The following is a 23611-nucleotide window of genomic DNA, read 5'->3' on the forward strand; positions in this document are numbered from 1 at the left end:
GAGGAAGCAAGTAATTCTGATGCATGGAGGGCTGCAATGTATGAGGAAATACAATCAATAAACAGAAACCATACTTGGGATTTAGTTGAATTGCCTGAAGGTAAAACCCCCATAGGATGTAAATGGCTGTATAAACCAAAAATAAATGCAGATGGGAGTATAGAGAAACTTAAAGCTAGACTGGTAGCAAAGGGTTACTCACAGAAAGAGGGAATAGATTTCGATGACACCTTTGCTCATGTAGCCAAATTAAACACCGTTAAAATGCTAATTTCCTTAGCAACAAAACACAAATGGCAGCTACACTAGCTAGATGTCAAGTCTTCATTTCTGAATGGTGACTTGAACGAAGAAATTTATTTAGTACAGCCTGAAGGTTTTCTGAAAAAGGGGCAGGAACATCTTGTGTGTAAATTGAAAAAGGCACTTTATGGTTTAAAACAAGCACCCAGGTCGTGGTATGAGAAAATTGACTCATTTTTTGTACAGCATGGCTTTCATAGGAGCTTGAATGATCCAAATCTGTATACCAAGTTTAATAAATAGAGGCAAATTATTTTGATTTTTTTGTATGTAGATGATATGATCATAACAGGAAATGCTAACAATTTGATCAAAGAAATGAAACAACAGATGTCACAAGTGTTTGAGATGAAAGATCTCAGAAACCTTCATTATTGCTTGGGATTGGAGGTATGGAAAGATTCTGGACAAAATTTTCTCACTCAAAGGAAGTATGCCAGAAGCTTGCTAGAAAGTTTCAAAATGGAGCAGTGCGGATCAGCAGCAACACCATTACAACAGAACTTAAAGTTGAGCAGGGACGACGGTACTAAAGAGGTGGATGCTACCATGTACAGACATCTAGTTGGAAGTTTGATATATCTGACTACAACTAGACCAGATTTGGCATATTCTGTTAGTGTGTTGAGCCAGTTCATGTCAAAACCACTCGAAAGTCACTGGGTCGCAGCAAAAAGTGTGTTGAGGTATCTTAATGGTACTAGTAATTGTGGCATTTTGTGCACTGACACTTCTGATGTTATTCTAGTAGGTTTTTCAGATTCCGATTGGGCAGGTAACTTGGATGATCGAAGATCTATCACAAGTTACACATTCAGCATTAGATCTGGGGTCATAGCATGGAGCAACAAAAAGAAGCACACTGTAGTTCTATCTGCATGTGAAGCTGAGTACCAAGCATTGTGTGTAGCCACATGTGAAGCTATCTGGTTGAGAAGACTTCTCAACGATGCAGGAGAAGAGTAGAAAGAATCAACTATTATCAAAACTGACAACCAGAGTACCATCAAGCTTGCATACAATCCAGCATTTCATAAAAATACCAAGCATATCGATACTCAGGTTCATTTTGTTCGAGAGAAACAACAGTCAAAAGAGATATGTGTTGAATATTGTAAAACTTGTGATAACATGGCTGATATTTTTACTAAGCCTCTTGGGCGTGTAAAGTTTGAATTGTTTAGAGGGATGCTAGGGGTTCAAGATAATCCTTTCTCCATTAAGGGGGGGAGTTGAAAATAATTAATATTATTTGTATTAATGGAGAAATGGTTACACAAGTTGTAAAGTATCTCCTTAGTTTAGGATTTGTTCCTAGAGTTTAGGAGTTTGGTTGCAACTTCCTGAGTTCTAGTAATGTACTTAATGATGTAATTGCTCATTTGGTGTAAGTAGAGTGTACGAAGAGAGTTCTCTTTGTTTGAGTGCAGTCTCTAGGTGCAATACTCACCTGTGAGTTGTAACTCCTTCATTTTCAATTCAAGTCTGATTTTTATCTGCATGCACTGCGTTTTGATTATTGTACATAAAGTGAAATTATTATTATTTTAGTGGGTATTGTATTCCAAGTCACTCCAGTCTAACTAGTTAGACATTTCAGTTGCTTGGTTTGAATTTGACAGCATAAGGCAAAATCTATAGTTTTTAAACTGTATAGAAATAGTCAGTGTTATGGGATATTTTGTCATTGTATAGATTGTTCTAATTTTTTTACTAGATTTCTCACAAAATTTATGGTATTTAAATGGTATAGAAATAGACATTGCTATGAGACATTTTGATGGTATAGGATTTCTCACAAAAGTTATGGTTTTTAAATGGTATAGAAATAGACATTGCTATGAGACATTTTGATGGTATAGAGTGTTTTAATGGCTTATTGGTTTTTAAATTCTATAAAAAATAAATATTGTTATGGGACATTTTGATTGTATACACATTTTACTTTCTCACTGGATTTCTCATAAAAGTTATTAGAAAATTTATTTAGAAAAGTTAAATAAATTATTTAATTAAATTATTTTTTTCTTTTATAAATGCACTTGTTTGAATTATATAATTTACAATTTAAATATTTCATAAATTTATTTTTCAAAAAAATTATTTTATTATTTTATATATATATATATATATATATATATATATATATAACATAAAAAAACCATAAAAAAAACCATAAACCTAAAATAATAGCTTATGAAACTTCTCCTAAACTTTTAATCTATAAAATAAAACTATTATTAAAAAAATTATTTTTTAATAACTTAAAATTAATCATTTAAGTTATCATCTTATTCTTTCATCTCAAGGAGGAACAACATTTGAAGTGACTCATTTATTTGGTAATTTTAATTAAAATTATGTTATAAATTTTGTAATGTAACTTTTCATAAACTTTTAATTTATAAAATAAAATTATCATTAAAAAAATTGATTTTTTGATAATTCAAAATTAAAGTCATTTAGCTTATTGCTTTATTCTTTCATCTCAATTATTGGGATAAACAACATTTGAATGATTAGTTTGTTTATTTGGTAATTTTAATTAAAATTATGTTATAAATTTGATTTCATTATTTAAAATAACTTTGTTAATAAAACTTGACTAAAAGTTTTGATTTATTTTGAAAAATCATAATGGTAGTTATGACTAAAATAATGGTTACCATTAAAAAAAAATATTTTAGTAAAAAGGAAAAAGGAAAACAACAAAAACTATACCTTACTCAAAATGAAAAAGGAAAATCTAATTGCCCATATAGAGGGTTGGAATTTGAATTTCTCTTTACCTACCAATATTTTTTGACATTTTAGGTGTTTATGTTTTCTATAAAAAAAACATTATGTTTAAAATTTGACTCTTCAAAAATGATGTTCTCTTAACGAATTAACCCTTCACCAATAAAGACTTGATTAAAAAATTAGCCTTCAATAACATAATTATGTTAAAATATTTCACATATTTATGACAAGCAAAAAAAACAAAATTTCACATATTTTGTATCATTATTATTTTAATTTTAATTTTATTATTATTTTATTTTAATTTAATTTGTTCTTCATTAATTCGATACAAGTTTTTTTATTAGTCATTATTAAAAATTTTCTCAATGTAATGTTTAATGTTCTTCCAATTTTTATCAATTTTAATTTGAACTTTATTATTTTTACATATTTTAACCACCCAGCCGGAATGGTTAAAATAATAAAGTTGAAAATGTCCTATGATTGGAAAAATGCCTTATGATTTTTGAATGGATAGGTTAAGGTATCACCAATGTGAATGGACCTATTAGTCATGGGAAGGAGAGGTTTGTTTTCCATTTCTCGTGAATAATGAAATATTTTATTCTTAGAATAAAAGAGTAGCCATTAAGTAGTTGTTTAATTCTTATCATTATTTTAATACATAGGAAATTGAGATCAAATATGTGGACGGTTAAGATTAATTGAATATTGAGGCATCAATTATTGTAATAAATTCCATTATAAAAAGTACAAGGATGCAAAGATTAAGTCTCTTTGGCCTGAACAAATAGATTACTAAGCCATAGTTTGAATTAATGTTTACCTCTTGTAGAGCCATGTATACTTAAATTTCCTTATTATAGAATTTGAAACAATATGTTAACTCTATTTTATATGACTTCTCTAAAAATTATGGTAATTATAAAATTGGTCAATCATTTTATGGTATACTTCCAAACCTAATTAGTATTTTCAACTATATAGTATTTCCTAAAGGTAAAAATAAAATAGGTTAAAAAGTGTGAACACTAATCTCCAATCCAAGTTCCAGCCAGCGTATATTTCAATACGTTGTGAACCTTCAATTCTATTGGAATCCAAATTTAAAACCACCCAACACCCAAATGAATTTTCTCATTCTGGAATTGAATTATTTACATTATTTGTGTCACAAGTTCCTGCCCCAAAATAGAGAAAATATGTTAATGAGAAAAAGTTACTTCTTTAAAAAGCAACTAAAAAACGGCATATACATTACACTATAGTTCAAAACAGTACAAGACATAGATTTATTAGTATATCAGAAAAAAAAAATCAAACTACACATAATATCTCTGGTAAAAAAATTAGAAGTTCCATTCTCCTATATTATCAATTAGGCAATACATTTGACTAGTAGTTGAATTTCTATTTGTGACCTTCCTGAACTACAAACTTTCCCTACAATAAGAGGGACCTGTGAGTATTTGGCAACACAGTAACCTTAGGATAAACTTATGGGGTCTGTAGTCATTTTTATATATCTTGCACGTAAGTTAATTATTTGGCAACACAGTAACCTTAGGATAAACTTATGGGTCTGTAGTCATTTTTATATATCTTGCACGTAAGTTAATTCTCTTTAGGCTTCATTGGTTTTCACCGTATTGAATCTTGTTGTCGGGCAACTTTAGATACATGTTGCCTCTTTTTAGTGATGTCCCAGGAGACGGGAGAAAATTACTCTATGCTTAGAGCAGGATTAAAGTAAATATTATTCCTAGGTTGATAGCGACCAGGCATTTAATTAACTCACAATTACGTTATGTTTTGCGTCAGAGTTTGAGTTTATCAATCTTGTTTTGCATGAAAATTATCAATCTTTTGAAATGGATTGGTCAATGATGACCTAATTAGAACTTCCAATTTCGACCTAAACCTTAAAAGACTCAAGAGTCAACAATACTATGTGTAAAAAAATACCTATAGGCTGTACTTGTATGACAACAATGAACAAGTCTTACAGATGCCCAGTGCTGATTGGCCTAGCGCGACCCCCGGTTCAGTGAGAAACTTAAGCATTTATGCCAACGCCAATTAGATGCCGAGATGCACAATGCCAACTTACTGGTAGCTAGAAAATCTAGTGAAACTAAATAGACATAAGTGATTTTTTCGAAAAATAGTTTAAAAATACTTTTTCAACCCTTTCAAATACCTTGACAAAAACAGTTATCTAAAATGTCTAGGCCTCAAAAACTGCCAAAATGCCTTATAACAATTACTATGCTCATCAAATTCCATCCTTGCGGGCCATATCAAATTGCATGACTGTGGATCTCCGGACTGAAATGACGCTACTTAATATAAGCGGGGCAGTCGGTGTACTAGGCGCCAAATGCACATCAAAGTCTACAGGTTGACGATTCTGCACATACGCGTTTTCCTACATGCGGCCTCATCGTTATCGGGAGTCGTTTGAGCTATTTCCTTGGTATTCCATTGAAAAATGGATAGAAAGAGTTCTGCATGTGAAATTCAAATATAAAGATATATTTATAATTTGTATTAATTTTTTTTAAATATAATTTTATAATTAATATTTTATTAATTAAATAAAATTTAATTTTTTAATAAAATTTATATTAATTAAAAGTAAAATTATTGACTATTTTTTTTAATTTTACAAATTAATTAGTAAAAAGTAATATTTTATAAATCTACATAACACCGACTTATTATAAACTTTAAAAAGTATTTCTCTTATTAACCTCGTTACACATTGAATATATTTAATTTTTTAGTGAATGAAAGTCTAGGAGAATTATTAATGTACTTCATTCTCCGATATGGGCAGTCGTATGTGTCACCACATGGGACACCATGATAATGTTATTGATTGTCCGGATAATGCTGAGACTACTGACACTAGAAAGTTTTGCGTAACTTTTTAAAAATGGCATGTACTACGTTTTGATGATTGGACATAAGGGGAAATTATTATTATTTTGTTGGGTATTGTATTTCCAAGTCGGTCACGTCTAACCAGTTGACATTTTGTTTATGGGTTTGAATGTGGCTGCATAACTTGAGCTTTTCTTAAATTGTATAGAAATAGTCAGTGTCATGGAACATTAGAAATAGGTATACACTGTTTGATTGGATTTCTAGCAAAATCTATTAGAAAATCTATCCACAAAAGTTAAATAAGTTACTTGATTAGATTATTATTTTTCATTATGTTTATGGAATAAGTGTTAAATTATATAAATTATATAATCTACAAAATATAAGTACCCTATAAATTTATTTTTCAACGAACTTAATCTATTTAAAAAATAAAATCTATTTACATATTCCAAAAAGATCGAAAAGCCTCAATCAGTACATCTTAATATAACTTCTTCTCAACTTATAAAATTAAATTACCATTAAAAAATTCACTTTTAATAATTTAGAATTAAAATCATTAATCTTATTATCTTATTCATTCATCCCAATGATCGGGACATCAGCATTTAAAGTCTCATTCATTTGGTATTTTTAATTAAAATTATGTTATAAGATTGAGTTTCATTATTTAAAAGAATCAAAATTTATTATTAATTAAAAATTATGTTATAAGATTGAGTTTCATTCTTTAAAAGAATCAAAATTAACATTAAAATTTTGATTAACATTTATGATCAAAATAATTGGGATTATTTAAAAAAAAATGGTTAAAAATAAAAATATCCCTATCAAATTGTATTATTGTCAGTCTCGTGACTAAAATCAAACTATTTAACATAAGCGAAACAATAAGATAGGAAAACAAATCTATCACCACCTCCCACATCTAAAATTTTAGCGTTTGAAATCCATTTGCAATAACATGTGGACGATTAGCACATACGCGTTTTCCTACCTGCAATGGGAATTGTCGGTGTCATCGTTATCGGGACCAGTTTGTGGAAAGAAAGTGCTCTGCCGGTGCCAAATGGGCGTCGGCGGCTTTGACGTAATATGTGGTTGGAACTTGGAAGGAAAGAAGTTCATTGATGCTATGCGTTCCCACTAACCTCAAGTCGACAAGTAACATGTTTGATTGAAGGTTGTCGAGTCATAGATCCATTATTTATCTGAGGCAAATGTTTAACGAATAGTCTATGTAAAGAATTTAATGAGAGTTTTTTCATTTATATGTGATTTAACGAGTGTCAGATTATGGTTGCAAATCAGTTTCCATGTCTTGCTCAAAGACTCTTCATCCTTTCCTGCTGCTTCTGCCATGGAATTGTCATTTGTTTCTCCATTTTTCTTGTACCAAACTTACAGATAAAGGGAAATATATATAAAATGCGTTTTAATAAGGGAGTTAATCTTTCGAGTACTACTAGGTTACAATGCTAGTGCTTTGATGCTTATGGTCCTAGAATATGGAATTGCTTATCAAATGCAGGGTACTTCAAAACTAATCCATGAAACTGTGAACATGGAATTGCTTATCAAATGAAGGGTACTTCAAAACTAATTCATGAAACAATTCACAGTGATAGTAAAAAAAATTAGCTTTTTTCCATTATATTATTCACTTATTTTTACATTTATTATAAAAGATATTGTAAAAATGGAAAATGTGAGAACTATTTGTTTAGTCATTTTTATTGATTATTTTTCACATCAAAACTCTTTCTGCTTATTATTTATGCCCTCGCTTGGTGCAATCTTAATAAAAACAGATGTTATGGAAATTTGAATGCAATGTGTCATTCCCACGGATCTCCTAACATTAATATAATTAGTAGGATCTTCTCATTTGATGATTACCATCATCATTTTAAGGTTTATATTAAGTTCCATTTCACTAATCACAATATCAAGAATTGTTAGGAAAGTTTACATTTTTTAATTTTGTTTTTTAGTAGCTTAAGTTTATTTTGAGTATCTCTAGCACTTTTATCAAATGTAGGATATCATTTTCTTACATAAAGCTAAAGTTTAATAAATAATTCAACTAAGCTATAGCAAATTAATTTATAAAGGAACATATCTAAATCATTCATTAAAGACATAGATCTAGTTGATGCACTACACAATCTATTGAAGTTGTAACTAGGTTTAGTCTTCATAATGAATATTTATCATTAAAATTTTGTAAAAGAGTCAAAAACAATTTATTTGAGTCAAAAGAAAATTAGTTTATGTAAATTAAATCAAATTTTTTATGTCTCCAATTTAACCATGTTGGCCCTTCATTTGTAAGTCGGCTTGCTCAAGGGTCGTGTCCTTTTGCATGGGAAGACAACTATATATTGCCATTGTCACTCCATCATTTTAGTATCTATCACGCAACTTCTATGGAAGGATAATTTGGGTATATGAGGCAAAAGAAAATGTGTTTGTGAGGTAGGATATGACATCAATCTAAGGAAAAAGAAGACAAGTTTCAACGGGAGGATATAACATAATATGATGACTTTTCCTAAGGCATATGTTCTATGATTAATGTGTTTTATTGTGACACTACCTATGACTAACATGAGGCAAACTTCATGTGGACAATTGATTAGAGGAGGGTTGACTTGACACTTGGGTAATAGGTTTGTGGCTTAGATTTCTCTTGCTAACAAAGATTATACTTGGCACTTAATGTACAATTTGAAGTTATTCAAATCTGGTCCATAATTCTGAGTATTATTCTGAGACCTATAACTGGAGTCTGAAATATGAGTAATAATTCAAGCCATGAAGCCCTATATAGCCAGAAGTCTAAGTCCAATCAAATTACAGTAGTATGGTTATGATAAATATTCAAACTACTTCACCTCTAAATATCCTTTTATATGGCACAAGTCCATGAAGATTGCCATGATACAATGTTTTATACATGATAGTAGGGAAAAATAAATGTTACATACATCCAACCTAGTGTCTCCTCGAAGTATACAACATAGTGTATGGCGTATATGTAGTATTAATTATCTTGAAGCTTAGTTGTGACATTACTCATTTAGGATCAAGATTGAGAATCTAGGTTCTATAAAACCATAGCAAGTTGAGAAAAGGCTAAAGAGAAGAATATTATCAAGCTACAATAAGTGTGCTTGTCTATAAACCCTGGTAAGGGTTTGGACAAGAAAAGGCTAGTTTTTGTACCCTATGAATGGTCACTTCCACTAAAAGAAAACGAAACCCTAGCAACATGGAGGTAAGATTCAAGAAGGTTCTCCCAGTGAGAGGGAGTGGATCATGTCAAGATGTTTGACTTAGTTGCCTCAATTTTTTGAAGAGCATGAAGAAGCCTTGTGATTAAGGATGATCATATGTAATTTGTCTCTAACAGAGGGAAGAGTTGTGAAGAAAGTAAAGCTAGACTATATTTTCATTAATGGGCCGATAATTGATATGTTGATGAAGCTTCTTTCTAAAAAGAAGTTTGAGATGCCTCTTTTATTAAGAGTAATGATTAAATCATGGATATGGTTTCTCCGTGTGTCTTGTAGTTTGACCTCAATTAGGGAGGTTATCCCTATGTCAAGTACATTGATTGGAATTAGACAGAATGGTTTGAAAGATTGGATAGCATCATGGACTGACATTCTTCTCGTGTCATGTACTTTTACCTAATTAGGGAAGTTATCCCTATGTCAAGTACATATGCATTATTAGGAAGAATGGTCCAGTGGATTGAGATTCTTCATGTGTCATTATATAGTGACTTGATTAACATTGTATTCCAAGCATCACGTTGACCTTATTTGGAAGAATGGTCCTGTGGGAAAACATTTTCATGTGTCATTGTATAGTGACTTGATTAGGGTTGTAGTCCTTCTCACGTTTTGACCTGTATAGGAAGAAGGTCTCAGAGAGGACAATCATTCTATTTGTGTCATTATATAGTGACCTAATTAGGAAGGTAATCCATTTTTCATTTTGAATTGATTAGAGAGAATGGTCCTAGAGGTTGCAACCTCCCAACATCATGCTCTAATCTCTTTCTAGAGTGAGCTTGTTTTTCCATACATTTGAGTTACTAAATTGGTTATGGAAATGTGGTTGATTTTAGTGATGATATTGATGATGATGCTTATCCTAATATTGATGATCCTTTCTTATATAAGTATTAGTCTTGAGAACATCTTGATAATTATTATGAATACCTCCCTCGTTAAGAGGGAGTGTTGAAGTTGTAACTAGGTTCAGCCTTCATAATGAATGTTTATCATTCTAATTTTGTAAAAGAGTCAAAAAAAATATTTTTTTTAGAATAAAATTGAATTTTTAGCATCTCCAAGTTGACCAAGTCAACCCTCCATTTCTGAACTCATGCTTCCCAAAGAGTTGTTTCCTATCACATTGGCAAACAACTATATATTGGCATTGTCACTCCACCATTTTGGTTTCTATCTCGCAACTTCTATGGAAGGATAACTCAGGTATCTAGTGAACAATAAGAGGAGTTTCTCGAGTAGGACATAACATGGATCAAAGGAAATAGAAGACAAGTTTTTGAGGAAGGATATAATAGAAGATGGTGACTTTTCCATAGACATGCATGTTATGATCAATGAGTTTTATTGTGACACTATTTATGGATAAACATGTGGTAGACTTCATGTGGACAATTGATTAGAGGAGGAATGACTTGGCACTTAGGTAATAGGTTCATGACTGGGATTTCTCTTCTTGACAAATATTATATATGGAAAGGATTATTGGTTTTACCGTTGTGGGTTTTTCCCTAGCCGTTGGCCTGATATATATTGCCTCTTGTCTATTTGTATTGTATTTGTATTGCCTCTTGATGACCTGATGAATGAAGAAAACACTAAATGGAAAATCATATAAAAATTCACAAGTAATTATCATGATTATATGTTCAAGATTACACTTGAATTTCAACATAAACCAAGAGGCATTTTCAACCACTCATATAGCCCACGCCTCATATGAAATGAAGTTTTCCAAGTGTCTTATTTGTTGACTTACACATTTTGGTATCCTTGTTTCAGATATAGTTTGATGAATTATTTGTTAAGCTATAGATAATCTGATAAGTCATCAACAATAGCCTATTAATAGTCATTGAAACTAATTTGGCTTATCAGACATGTGTTAATTCCCTTTGCTAATAGAGGGAAACTAAAGATAGAGGGAATTGATTCTTGAGGATTATCTTCACGATAACTTGTGCTTAATGCACATTCTCCATATCCCATCATTTTTGTGTTAAAATGACAATACATGAGTAACAAGGTGAAATTTTTAGTTAAAATAATCCCCACCCTTGTAATAACTACAACTATATATTCACTTCAACTTATTCCAATATTAATTATTTGTACAATATTATGTTTTGGAATGGATATTTATGAAGCAATTGTATCTCATGATCCATGACCCTCTTATGTAGTGACCTTTAGGCACTTCAAACACTTCTTCCTACAAAATATTTTTTTTGTCTTTATTGAATCCTCTAAAGATATATTTACTTTGACTAATTGATTTGATTATTGACTTTACCTCAAGAAGAGATCATACTTCTTAGTTGAGCTAATAAAATTATTATCTCAGGTAGAACTCACCAAGGATATATTGTAGCTACCTTTGTGAGTAATGACGTTCAAGGATTTTCAATCCTTTATCAAGTGATACTGTTTGTTGTCCTTATAAAGACTTCATTTCTCATGTACATGTGTAGTGTATTTCAAAAATTACACCACACACATTAAGTGGCACAACATCTACCTCCACTTCATGAATCTAGTTTCATGTAACTCAAATCTTCCACATCATAATTGTAATACACGCACGTCCGCGCACAGACACACACACAGACTAGTTTCTGTAGGAGAATATCATCATCGCATGGTTGCCAACTTAATATAGGTGTGAAATCAAAACGAGAACTCTAGCTTAAAAAACCATGCTTTTGGGTCAAATATACCAAAATCAACTGATGAATCAAAATGTGGTGCTACTAGTAGCATATTTGTTTTTTAGGGGGTTTTAAAATTATGACTTGCTTCAAATTGTAGCCTTGATGACCAATACCATTATGGAAACTTGTCCCTCAATCGAGAAGTTGTGCTTCTGATATAACCACTTATTCTGAGTTAAATTATAATTTAGCTGAAAATTTGGCCTTGAATACTTATACCATCACAAATAAATATAGTAAAATGGTCTTCTATTGAAATTTTTGTTACTTGTATTTTTTATTTTTTCTGTAAGATAAAATTTCATTAATTCATAATCATATAGTAGCTACAATAGTTTCACATTGTCTTTCCTATTAGTGGACATCCACCTGGGAAACCAAACCATTGGAAATATAGTAGGTTATAAAACAAAAAATATATTCTAAAATGTACCCAACATACCTAAAACTAAAAGAGTTCAAAGTTTTTAAATAAGCACCATGAAAGTAGCATACATGGAGAAACATATTGCATGCAAATAGAACTAAAATTACCAATCAACCATATGCTAGCTATAATATTCAACTAGAGAACTGATATAACTATATACATCAAAAAACTAAGGAGATGTGGAGACATCCACCTAAATGGGGTTGATTTGCCTCTTACTACAACCACCTTGATCTGGAGTAGGAGTGAGTTGACCTTCAACGTGCTTGAGACAAGCCCCAATGTTTGGTTTGTGGAGCACCATCTTGTGTCACATCAACATGATCTCCTCTCTATCCTCATTTCTCTCCATATAACCCTTCCAAGAAAAATTTTCATCCTCTAACAAAGATCACCTGTGAGTAGGTGCTGATTTTATCCACCCATAGTGTGCTCATGATCACGAACCCACTTTTTGATGTCCATTAAAGACTCTTAGTCTGAGAAACAAGCCTATTGGATAGCTACATCCTATATTTCTTCTTTAACCTTGGTAAGGACCTAGTCTTCAAATAAATGAGCTAATGCCTCTGCCTTGGCATGAACATAAGCACCTCATGTCCCACCTCGACTATCGCTTCCATGATAACATCGCATGTGCTTCCTCACCATCATTCCAACAATGCGTGAATAGGCCAATGAACCAAAATTTTATATGTACGATAATCCTAAAAATAGGATGAGAATCAGAACCCATAAAAACTACAAAAATGCATAGTTGAGATAGCAAGGCAAAGGCAATTCACTCATAAATAGTGAATATAAAGGAGACCAACAAAGAATCAACAATCACGGGGGAATCCATCGAAGTCACATCCCATAAGGCGTTAATGTTTGCAAATTCTCATTGAGTTTTTTCACAATGAATAACCCATGTTGAACTAACATTGAAAATGATGGAAAATATATTAAATCCACTATTTTCCAATTTTTCAATTGTGTAAGCAACATAATTTCCTTAAATTTTTGTCTCATGTCCCATACTTACCATCTTTGGCATTGAAACCTCATCTGTTCCCAATTTGTGAGATTATGCCAAGGAAAGCAACACACTACCCACATTTATTTTGTCTGGTGATGACTACCTTATAACCTCCCACCTCATTCACTCTAAGTGACTTGGAAAATTATCTGTTACTTAATATATATATATCTATATATATATATATATATATATATATATATATATATATATATATAGATATATATGGGAAAATAGACTTGGTAAGAAAAAAATTTATGGAAAAAAAAAACATTTTAAATCGTAAATTAGAAAAGAAAGAGAGGTTATTGAAAAAGAGATAATAATAATAATAAAAAAATGAAAATAAGATAAAACCTTAAAAACTAAAGGAAGAAAAAAACAACTTAGAAGAAAAGTGAAACAAAAATATAAGGAAAAATAAGCTATAAAATATAATTAAAGAAAGAAACAAAAGTTAAAATAAAAGCATTTGGAAAGATAAGTTTTAAAACAATAATTGAAAAACAAAACAAACTTTTAATTAACATATTAAATAAGACCACTTAAAATTTGAATTTGAAATGAAAAAAACTAAAGCTAAAATAAAATCTAAAAATACATATTAAAAACGTCAATTTCTTTTTCCAAGAAAATAAATCGACATCTCTTTTAGTCTAAAGGCAAGAGTGAAGTTGTTGGTACTAGGCCATCCCACAACGATACTCACCTAAGAGTGCTTTTTTAAGGCTCAAAGCCTTTACAATGATAATTTCACAACCCCAGGGGCTCCATCCAATTCATCTTTTAATTCATGAATGACAAGAATATGGAACTTATATTTGGTTTTCATTTTATTGAGTTATATTTAATTTGGGCACATATGCCATGAACCATTCATTTTATAACTTTCACCAATGGTGAAGAGAAATCACTTTGCTTAAGTTTAATGATGCCTACCCCTAACATTTCTTGAAAAAATATGCTATATCTCACTCTTTTGTTCTTGTAGATACCTGTAAGGCGTAATGTTTAGTGGTACACATCCAGATTTCAAATGAATAACATGGTCATGATCTCATGTAAGTGGAATACCCTTAGGATTTTTTCAAATACCTTAGAATGATTGTTGACACATTTTTTTGATCCACTGGAGTAGAGGATATAGATGCTTAAACATCTCATGAACACATAGTGAAACTACACCTTGGTGTCCCTTTATTAGCAATTTTTTCATGCTATAAGAGTTCATCACTTTACGAGGTTTCCATTGTATACCTCTTAGCTCAATTTCCTTTCCTTCTAATAAAAATCTTATGAGAAATCTTGAAAATTGAGGGCCACTAATCCCAATGATTGTAACAATTCTACTCCTATTACAACATGTGCACCACCCATTTGGATTACAATCATTGGACTAACCAACAAATACTCCCCCATATTTAACGTAATATTATGGCACTTCCTAAAAAAAATTATGGTACCTCTATCTGCATTTATTACTTGAAATTGTGGTGCAAGATATATAAAGGAATTAAGAATTTTTGTAAATTTATAATTTGTGAAGTTATGGCTAGTATCTAAAGAAATAAATACAATTATTTTTTTCTTTTTGATATATCCTTTTATCCTAATGTTTTTTCGAGTACTTGTGCCAGCCAATGAATGACAAGATATCATTGGAGTAGTCTCTTTTACCTCTAGGACTTATAAATTTTCCACTTTTTTATCTTCTTAATCTTCACATTATATGCAAAATAATTTATTCCCACTACATTTATGGCCCTTACTATACTTACTGTCATAGTTAAAACTAGACGCATTACTCTCATTTCATCCATTTGTTGAGGATTCAACCTTGTTGGTTTAGGAGAGGAAGCATGATTTTCTTTATAATTATTAGTGACCAATTTCCTAGTGGTCAAATTTTCACTTTCAATGTTCCTTACAAGACTAAAGGCATGCTATAACGATTTAGGGTCAAAGATATGCAACTAATGTTGAACGATTTCCTTTAAAGTTTCTGTAAATAAATCTAACAAATTATGTTTTTAAATATTCATCACTCTAAGACTCATCTTTTTGAATTCTTGAATGTGCTCTATAACTAGACCTTTTTCTCAAAGATTTGCCAATTGACTAAAGAATACATCTATGTAAAAATGGACCGGGATATAACATAATCCTTTCTCCTTTCACAAAGCCAATGATACCATACATGTTAGCCTTGTTGTAAAAGTGTGGATGCAAAATATACCTATTGTAAGGATACCAATTGGTGTAGATCAAAGTATTTATCCATCTAAAATATACATGTTATAGGATCATTACCATTGAAATTCCTCTTATCTATCTTTAGAATATATTAGTTCCATGGTACTAACTTGAAGGCTTGATGATGGGTATCTTGGATTGAAAGTTCATGATTATGTTTTTGTCATTTAAAATTTGACTCTCTAATTGTGATACCATATTCCCCATATGTGATTGATTCAACAACACCACAATTCTCTTTATGTTCATCATTTCCTTGTATCTCTGCATCTCTTTTAGGGGGATCTTTTAATATAACGTTTTGTTATTCTTTTATTTCTTCCTTAATGGGATTTTGCATTTCTTCCTATTTTTATTCATCTTCTTTTCTATTTCTTCCTTATTTTCGTTCATCTTTTTTCTATTCATTTCTTATTTTCATTCACATTCTTTTCCATTTCTCTTTCAAAATTCACCTTTCTAGCACTCTACCATCATTTTCATTAACTTTATTCTCTCATTGAAATAGCCTAATTTCTTAATCTTTAATTCTTCAACAATCAAGGATGATCCTTCAGTAGATTTCATTAGTGTAGGAGCTTTCTTTAGAGGCATGTTGGAAACTAATAACAATACTTCTCTTTATCATAAGTTCTAGTCACCAAAAAAATGGCCTCTTCTAATCAATAGTTAGGTCACTTGTGAGTAACGTACCTTAATTTGGAGAATATATGAATGGTTGAAGTTTTATTGACATATGAGTTTGAAATTTAAGCCATTCTAGACATGAACTTTTGATCTGTAATACTCTAATATGCCTTTCTTGCAATTCCACTAGTTTGAATGGAATAATATGTGCCAAGTGATTATTATAGTAACTTTCCAAAACTTGTTGATTTTTTGCCTCTCCCGATGAGCAAACATATATAGCATGCCACATGTGTAATTTTTTAAATGTAATTAAGAAATTTGTATTTGAGGTACCTCAAATAATTCTCCTCAAATCCTTGAAGATTTCATAGTTTGAAAAGTCTCATAAAAAATGTATAGCAAAAATACCAAGTTGGATTGTTTAAACATTATTTCTGGACTATTCGTAAACCCTAACTTCCACTGGGTATAACTCTGAAATTGTATTAAACTAACTTCAAAAAATTTAATAAAGAATTCCTCGAGATTTCTTTGTGATAGGGTCCAAGTTTCACTATTAGAAACCTTTAGGGATTAATAAATTGTTTTAGGGTTAACATGGGGTTTATATTGGACTTAACATTTTTTGTCCCTTCAAATAAGTTTTGTACTCAACACTTGAATATATATGAGTGTATTTGCATGAACAACTCATCTTTGCATGTTGCTTCTTCCATATGATGAGGTACTTAGTAATTTTTTGATTTCTTAGTCAGTTAGTCCTTATTTCCAAAATAAATCTTCTTCTAGTATTATTTCCCCTTCTTCATTAATATTTGGTAGAATGGTTTGGACTAGGATCTTGGCATTGATTACCTTCTTTAAGAAAGAAACATGGAATATTGGATCTACATGTCAAGATGGAGGAAACTCCAATTTCTAAGCCATGCTTCCAATCCTCTACAACACCTTATAGGTCCATAATACCTTTGTGTTAATTTATTGTCCTTATTTTGTTGCTTAAGGGACATATCTTTATATGGTTCTAGTTTCACAAATATTCAATCCCCATTCTCAAATTCCATTCCATTGCAATGTTGATTTATTTGTTGTTTCATCCCATTTCATGCCATAACCATGTTGTCCCTCAATAGTTTGAGAACCTATTTTCAGTATCGTATGTGATCCTTTGCTTCTTAAGCCTCTATAGTCCCTTTCAATGGTGATGTGATGGATGGGGGATTATATGCATAAATTTCTATAAATGGAAACTTTTTTTATGAAGAATGGATGGATGTATTGAAGCACCATTATATTAAGGCATTTGGCCCATTATGTCTATTTATCAAACGAAAATAAACTAAATATACTTATGTATTCAAAATCTCGGTTCTCCTGTTATATTGGGCATAGTAAGATGAGTTGTGATCCAACTCAGTATTAAGAAAAAAAAATAATTAATCCAAAAAGTTCCAGTGAAAATTGGATCATATTCACTTACAATAATATTTGGTATTTCATGTAGCTTTTGGATTTTTTTGGTGAATGTTTATTCCACTGTACTTGCTTTAAAATAATGAGAAAGAGAGAAAAAAATGTTCATGCTTTTTCATCTGATTTACCACTACCATAATGACACTCTTTCATTCATATTTGCGTAAAACCCAGAATAAAATCTATTGAAACCTCTTCCCTAGGATGACTTGGTATGGATAATTGTTGGAAGATCCATGTGGTCTTCATTGTCTCTCCCTTCTTTTTTTGGCACACCACATATTTTGTCACGAACGTTTTCATATATTTTTTAAGATTTTCCCAAAATAATATTTCGTGATCCTATGTCATGTCTTCAACAACCCTAAATGCCCTACTACAGGAGAAGTAGGTAACAACAAAAGGACCTCCTATTTGATTTGAGAATTCTTAAATAAGTATAAAATATCGTGATACCATTAAAAAAAAGAAAAAAATTCCACATAATATTTTCTACATCATCTAGGTCCTCTTGTAGTTGTTGAATGAGATTACATATCTTCTCATATTTCTTCCACCTAGTTATATTGTTGAATGGAAATAACACATAGTAATTCATTTTTGTCTTCCTCTCTCCTTGAGAGTGTATCTGCCACAATATCTTGTTTTTCATTTTTGTAGATAATTTTAAAGTCATAACCTAACATATTTGTGACCCTTTGTTTATCTTCTAATGATATTCTTTTCTCTAAGAAGTACTTTCTACTTTTACTTTGAAATGTCTTCCTATTTTGTTTGAATTTCATTTCTCAATTGCATGTGGTATGACCAACCTTTATTTTTCATATACTGGTCTGAGTAAGTTATTCCATTTAAGTACATTGATTTCAAAGGAAAGAGGCATTCCTTCTTGCATCAAAATTGCATCAATTATATGGTTTGAGGCATCACACTCCACAATGAATGCTTTTGTGAAGTCAGATGTCACTAAGATGGTAGTTTTACACGTAGCCTCTTTAAGTTATTCAAAAGCATTGGTTGCTTCTTTAGTCCAAGAAAATCTCTGTTCTTCAATAATTTTGTTAGGAGTGCTTCTACTTAGTCATAATACTTGAAATTTTTTTGGTAATATCCTATAAATCATAATAATCCTATGACATTTCTTTAAGGTTGTTGGAATTGGTAATTTCCTCATAGTTTTGATCACACCCTCATTTGATACAATATGACCCAAATATTCCACTTCTTGAACCCCAAAGGCACACTAGGAAGGATTTTCATATAGGTTTTTCTCTTTCATTATTTTTAAGACCTTGTCACCATGTTGTATATGTTATTCTCGAGATTTGTTGTAGACTAGTATCTCATCAAAAAATACTAACATAATTTTGTGAGGGTTTGAAAATATAATTCATCAAGATTTGAAATGTTGAAGGTGCATCTGTAAGTCTAGATAGGACAACTAAAAACTCATAATGACCTTAATGTGTCCTAAAGGTTATTTAAGTAATGTCTTATTGCCTCAATTTTAATTTTATGATATCCAAAATGGAGATCCAACTTATTATAGAAATTGTCTCCATGCAATTCATCTAATAATTCATCGATAGAAGGAATAGGAAACATATGTTTGCTTGTCATTCTGTTGATCTTTCTATAATTTGGACATATACTCTATGAACCATAATTTTTTATAACTATCAACACCAATGAAGAGAAAGCACTTTGTTTAGGTTGAATGATGTTAGCCTCTAACATTTCTAGGACCATACATTCATTCTTACTCTACTATGCATGTGGATACCTATAAGGCCTAATTTTAGGTGGTACATTTACATGTTACAAATGAAAAGCATCATCATCATCTTAGACAAGCACAAGGCCCCTAAACATCTCTCCAAATACCTTAGAATTGTTATTGATAATATTGATTAGATCCACTAGAGAAAAGGATATAAATGTTTGAACATCTAATGAACACAACTGTGTAATTACATATTGGTATCCCTTTTTTAGAATTGTTTTCATGTTGTTAGAGCTAATAACTTTACTAACAATCCCTTGGATAAATCTAAGATCAATTTCTTTTCCTTCTAATAAAAATATTATGAAAGGATCTTGAAAGTTAGAGGCCACTATTCTGAATTATTGTAACCATTAGAACGCCAATACAACACCAATACCACTAATTTGGATTTAAATCAAGAGGCTAACCAACAAATAATCCCCTGTATTTTACCTAATATTATGTAACTTCCTAATAATGTATGGTACCTATCTCTACAATCATTAAAACAAAATTATGATATTGCATATACAAAGAAACTGAGAATTTTTTCCAATTTGTAACTAATGAAGTTATGGGAACTACCTAAATCAATCAATATTATTACTTTTTTTTTATATATTCTTCTATATTGAGAGTTTATAGAGTACTAATACTATCCAATGCTTGACAAGACATTGTTGGAATAGTCTCTTCTAGCTCTATATCTTGTGAGGTTTCCACTTTTTGATATTCTTCATCTTCACAATTTATGTAGAATAATTTATTCTCACTACAGAAAATTCCCCTTACTATATTTTTGTTAGAATAGAATCATAGCCTTGATTTTCTATATAATTAAAGACTAATTTTCTATCGACCATATTTTTTTTCATCTTTCCTTGCCAAAGTGAAATAATACTCTAGAGATTAGGTTCAAAGAGACACAACTCATGTTGGATGCCTTCCTTTATGGTTCTCATAAATAAGTCTAACAAATAATCTAATGAAACATTGTTTAGTTTGAGACTCAAATTTAGGAATTCTTGAATTTGATCCCTAATTATACCTTTGCATCAAATATTTCCCAATTGACTAAAGATACATTGCTCTTAATCTCTCCATAATGTGTTCTTCAATTCCTCTGTAAAAAAGGATAAATATGTAATGGTGTAGATTTTTACTTGTAGATTCAACAACATATGTGATATTATAAAACACAAGACAAGAATCTACTCTACTCTTCATCGGAAACCAAAATTGATCGACGAAAATAATAAGCACAAAAGTAAGAATAAAAATCGCACATAACACAATATTTCTTTGGGGAAAGCAACTACTAAAAACCCTAACTATCTATATTGAATTAACCAGAAAAATTGGGAATAAAATACAATGTTTTTTTTCAGCCCGAACAATCTTTGCACAAGTACAATCTATCTCACTACTTCACAAACCATTTCAAGCCAATACTTAGCCAAATATGTTGCCTGCCAAGCTTCTATTTCCTAGCGCAGTTCCTGAGAGAATTAACCTGTAATTAATTGGGAAATACACTCTCCATAACTGCACAATCCAAACATAGGTTCTCAATCAATATATCCTCAAATGATTGCATGCACCATCTATACAACTCAAAAAAATATACAATTGATAGTACATTGTCCCTTAACTCTAATCTCAACTGGGTCTTCCTCTGAACAGACATGCATGAGTTATTTATGAGTGAATCTTCAGTTAATTGGTGTGGTATTGGTGATACACTGGTGTACTACTCCACTACTAGACCTCCTACTAGTTCCTCCAATAGTTATAATTAGTTTAACTGACTATAACTTAGTTAGACTGAGTTATCTAATTACAACTCAAAATAACTCAACCTGGGCCCCTAAAATTTAGGGATCATTCTACATGACTCTAGATAGACGTCCAACTTGAATTTCCTAATTCAATTAAGTCAATTTAACTTAATTAACTATTACAAGTTTCTATCAGAATAGAATTTCGATTTAATTCACAATTTGATTCAAGAACAAATTAAATTGGAATTTCTTATTGCTATTTTTAACAATGGCACCATTTTTCCTTTCATAAGGTCATTGATATCATACATGTTGGCTGTATTCTTAACACATGTATGCAATATTTATCATTTGTGAGGATGTCACTTGCTATAGATCAAAGTATTCCTCCATCGAAAATATTCATGCTACACAATCATTACCATCAAGCTTACTCATCTCAATCTTCAGAATGTAGTAGTTCCTTCGTGTTGACATGAAGTCCTTATAATGTTGATATTGGATTGAAAATGCATGATTATTATTCTACGATTCAATATTTTCGCTCCCAAATTGTGAGAGCATACTCCCCATATGAGATTGAGTCTCAACACCATGTTTCTCCTTAGAAGTTCATGATGTCTTTAGATCTCCACATCCATTTTAGAAACATATTTTAATCTTCACTGGTAGATTTTTGTATATCTTCATTGACATTTTTCACTTCCTCTTTATTTTCATTCATATCCTTTTCCATTTTATTCATCATTTTTTAAGGTTTTCATGAGAACCCAATAAATCCACCTTTTTCAACATACTACCATCCTTTTCATTGAATTTTTTATCTATTTGGTAGAACCAATATTGTAACTCTTCACTTTCTTCATAAATAATATTCCTCTTTATCAAAATTTCTAGTCATCCCCAAGAATGGATCATCTAATTAAAATTTAGTTCACTCTCAAGTTATGTACCTTTGAAACATTAATTTGTAGATTATCTAAATAAATTATTTTTTTATTTATATATCATTGGGATTTGACTACTTATGAATCTTAAACTTCAACACGTAGTAATTTGATATTTTTTCTCTATAATGCCCTAGGTTTGACCAGAATTTGATGTCCCTAGTGAAAGTTATGGTAATTTTCCTAAAACTTGTTGATTTTGACCTCTTCCCACCATCAAATTTTTGTAACGTGCCACATGTCCAAATATTCAAATATAATTTTGAAAATAGTCTCGGAGGTATCTCTATGTCTCTTGAGATTCCTAAATATTTTATAGTTTGAAAAGTTCCAAAAAAGAAGTTATTGACCCTATAATCCACAAAGTATATCTCATAATATATAGAAAACAAACCATGAAATTCGAACTAGATGTTTTCCAAGATTTATTTTTAGTACGTTCCATGTTTCAGAATATAAAATTTCACATAATATATATATATATATATATATATATATATATATATATATATATATATATATATATATATATATATATATATATATATATATATATATATTTACTATTTGCAATTAATTTCAAGAGCATTCAGGAACTGTAACTTCTTTAGAGAATATCTCCAACATCATAATGAAATATTATATGAATGTTCCCCAATTGTTCTCTTCACTATGATCCAAGTTTCATCATTTGAGACCACTTAGGAAACAAAATATAGTGAAAATGTCAAAGTGGCGTATTTGAAATTGATTTTAGGAGCATTCACGAACCCTAACTTCCTTAGAGAATATCCCTAAAAATATAGTGTAAAAAGATTTGAAATTTGAGTTATATGCCTCCTATGATTTCTTATTAATATTCTCCGAGTTTTACCATTTTAATATTCCCAATAAAAAAGTTATCACAAAAGATTTAGGATGACCTATATGAAGTAGAAAATCCCTAGAATTTGTTGGCATTATGGCTTGTGTAGTTGTAGCTAGTTTATGTTGGCATTGATGCCAACCTTATAGCATGTATTGTAGGTGTTTAGTCATGGAAATGTTTGATGATCCAAGTGTTCATTCATTTTGGTGTTAGAGATGTTTGTGTTCCTTATTGATGAGCTTGTCAAGTCCAGGTTTTTATGTTCATCTTTATGCTCATGATTTGTTGTAGAGGAGTGTTTCTCTATATTGATGGGTTGAAACACAACCTCCTCAGTGTGAGTCAGATGTGTGATAATGGGGATGAAGTGTTATTCAGATCTAAAGAATGTGATATTAGAAAAGTAAAATTAGGAGAGTTGGTGGTAAGGGCAATTAGAAGTGACATCAACAATTTTTTTTTTTATGACACTGGGCACAGTTTCTCCATG

This window comes from Pinus tabuliformis, chromosome 9 (genome assembly GCF_031772625.1).
Source record: "Pinus tabuliformis cultivar Carrire ecotype Pingquan chromosome 9, CPIR1, whole genome shotgun sequence".
NCBI classification, from domain to species: Eukaryota; Viridiplantae; Streptophyta; class Pinopsida; order Pinales; family Pinaceae; genus Pinus; species Pinus tabuliformis.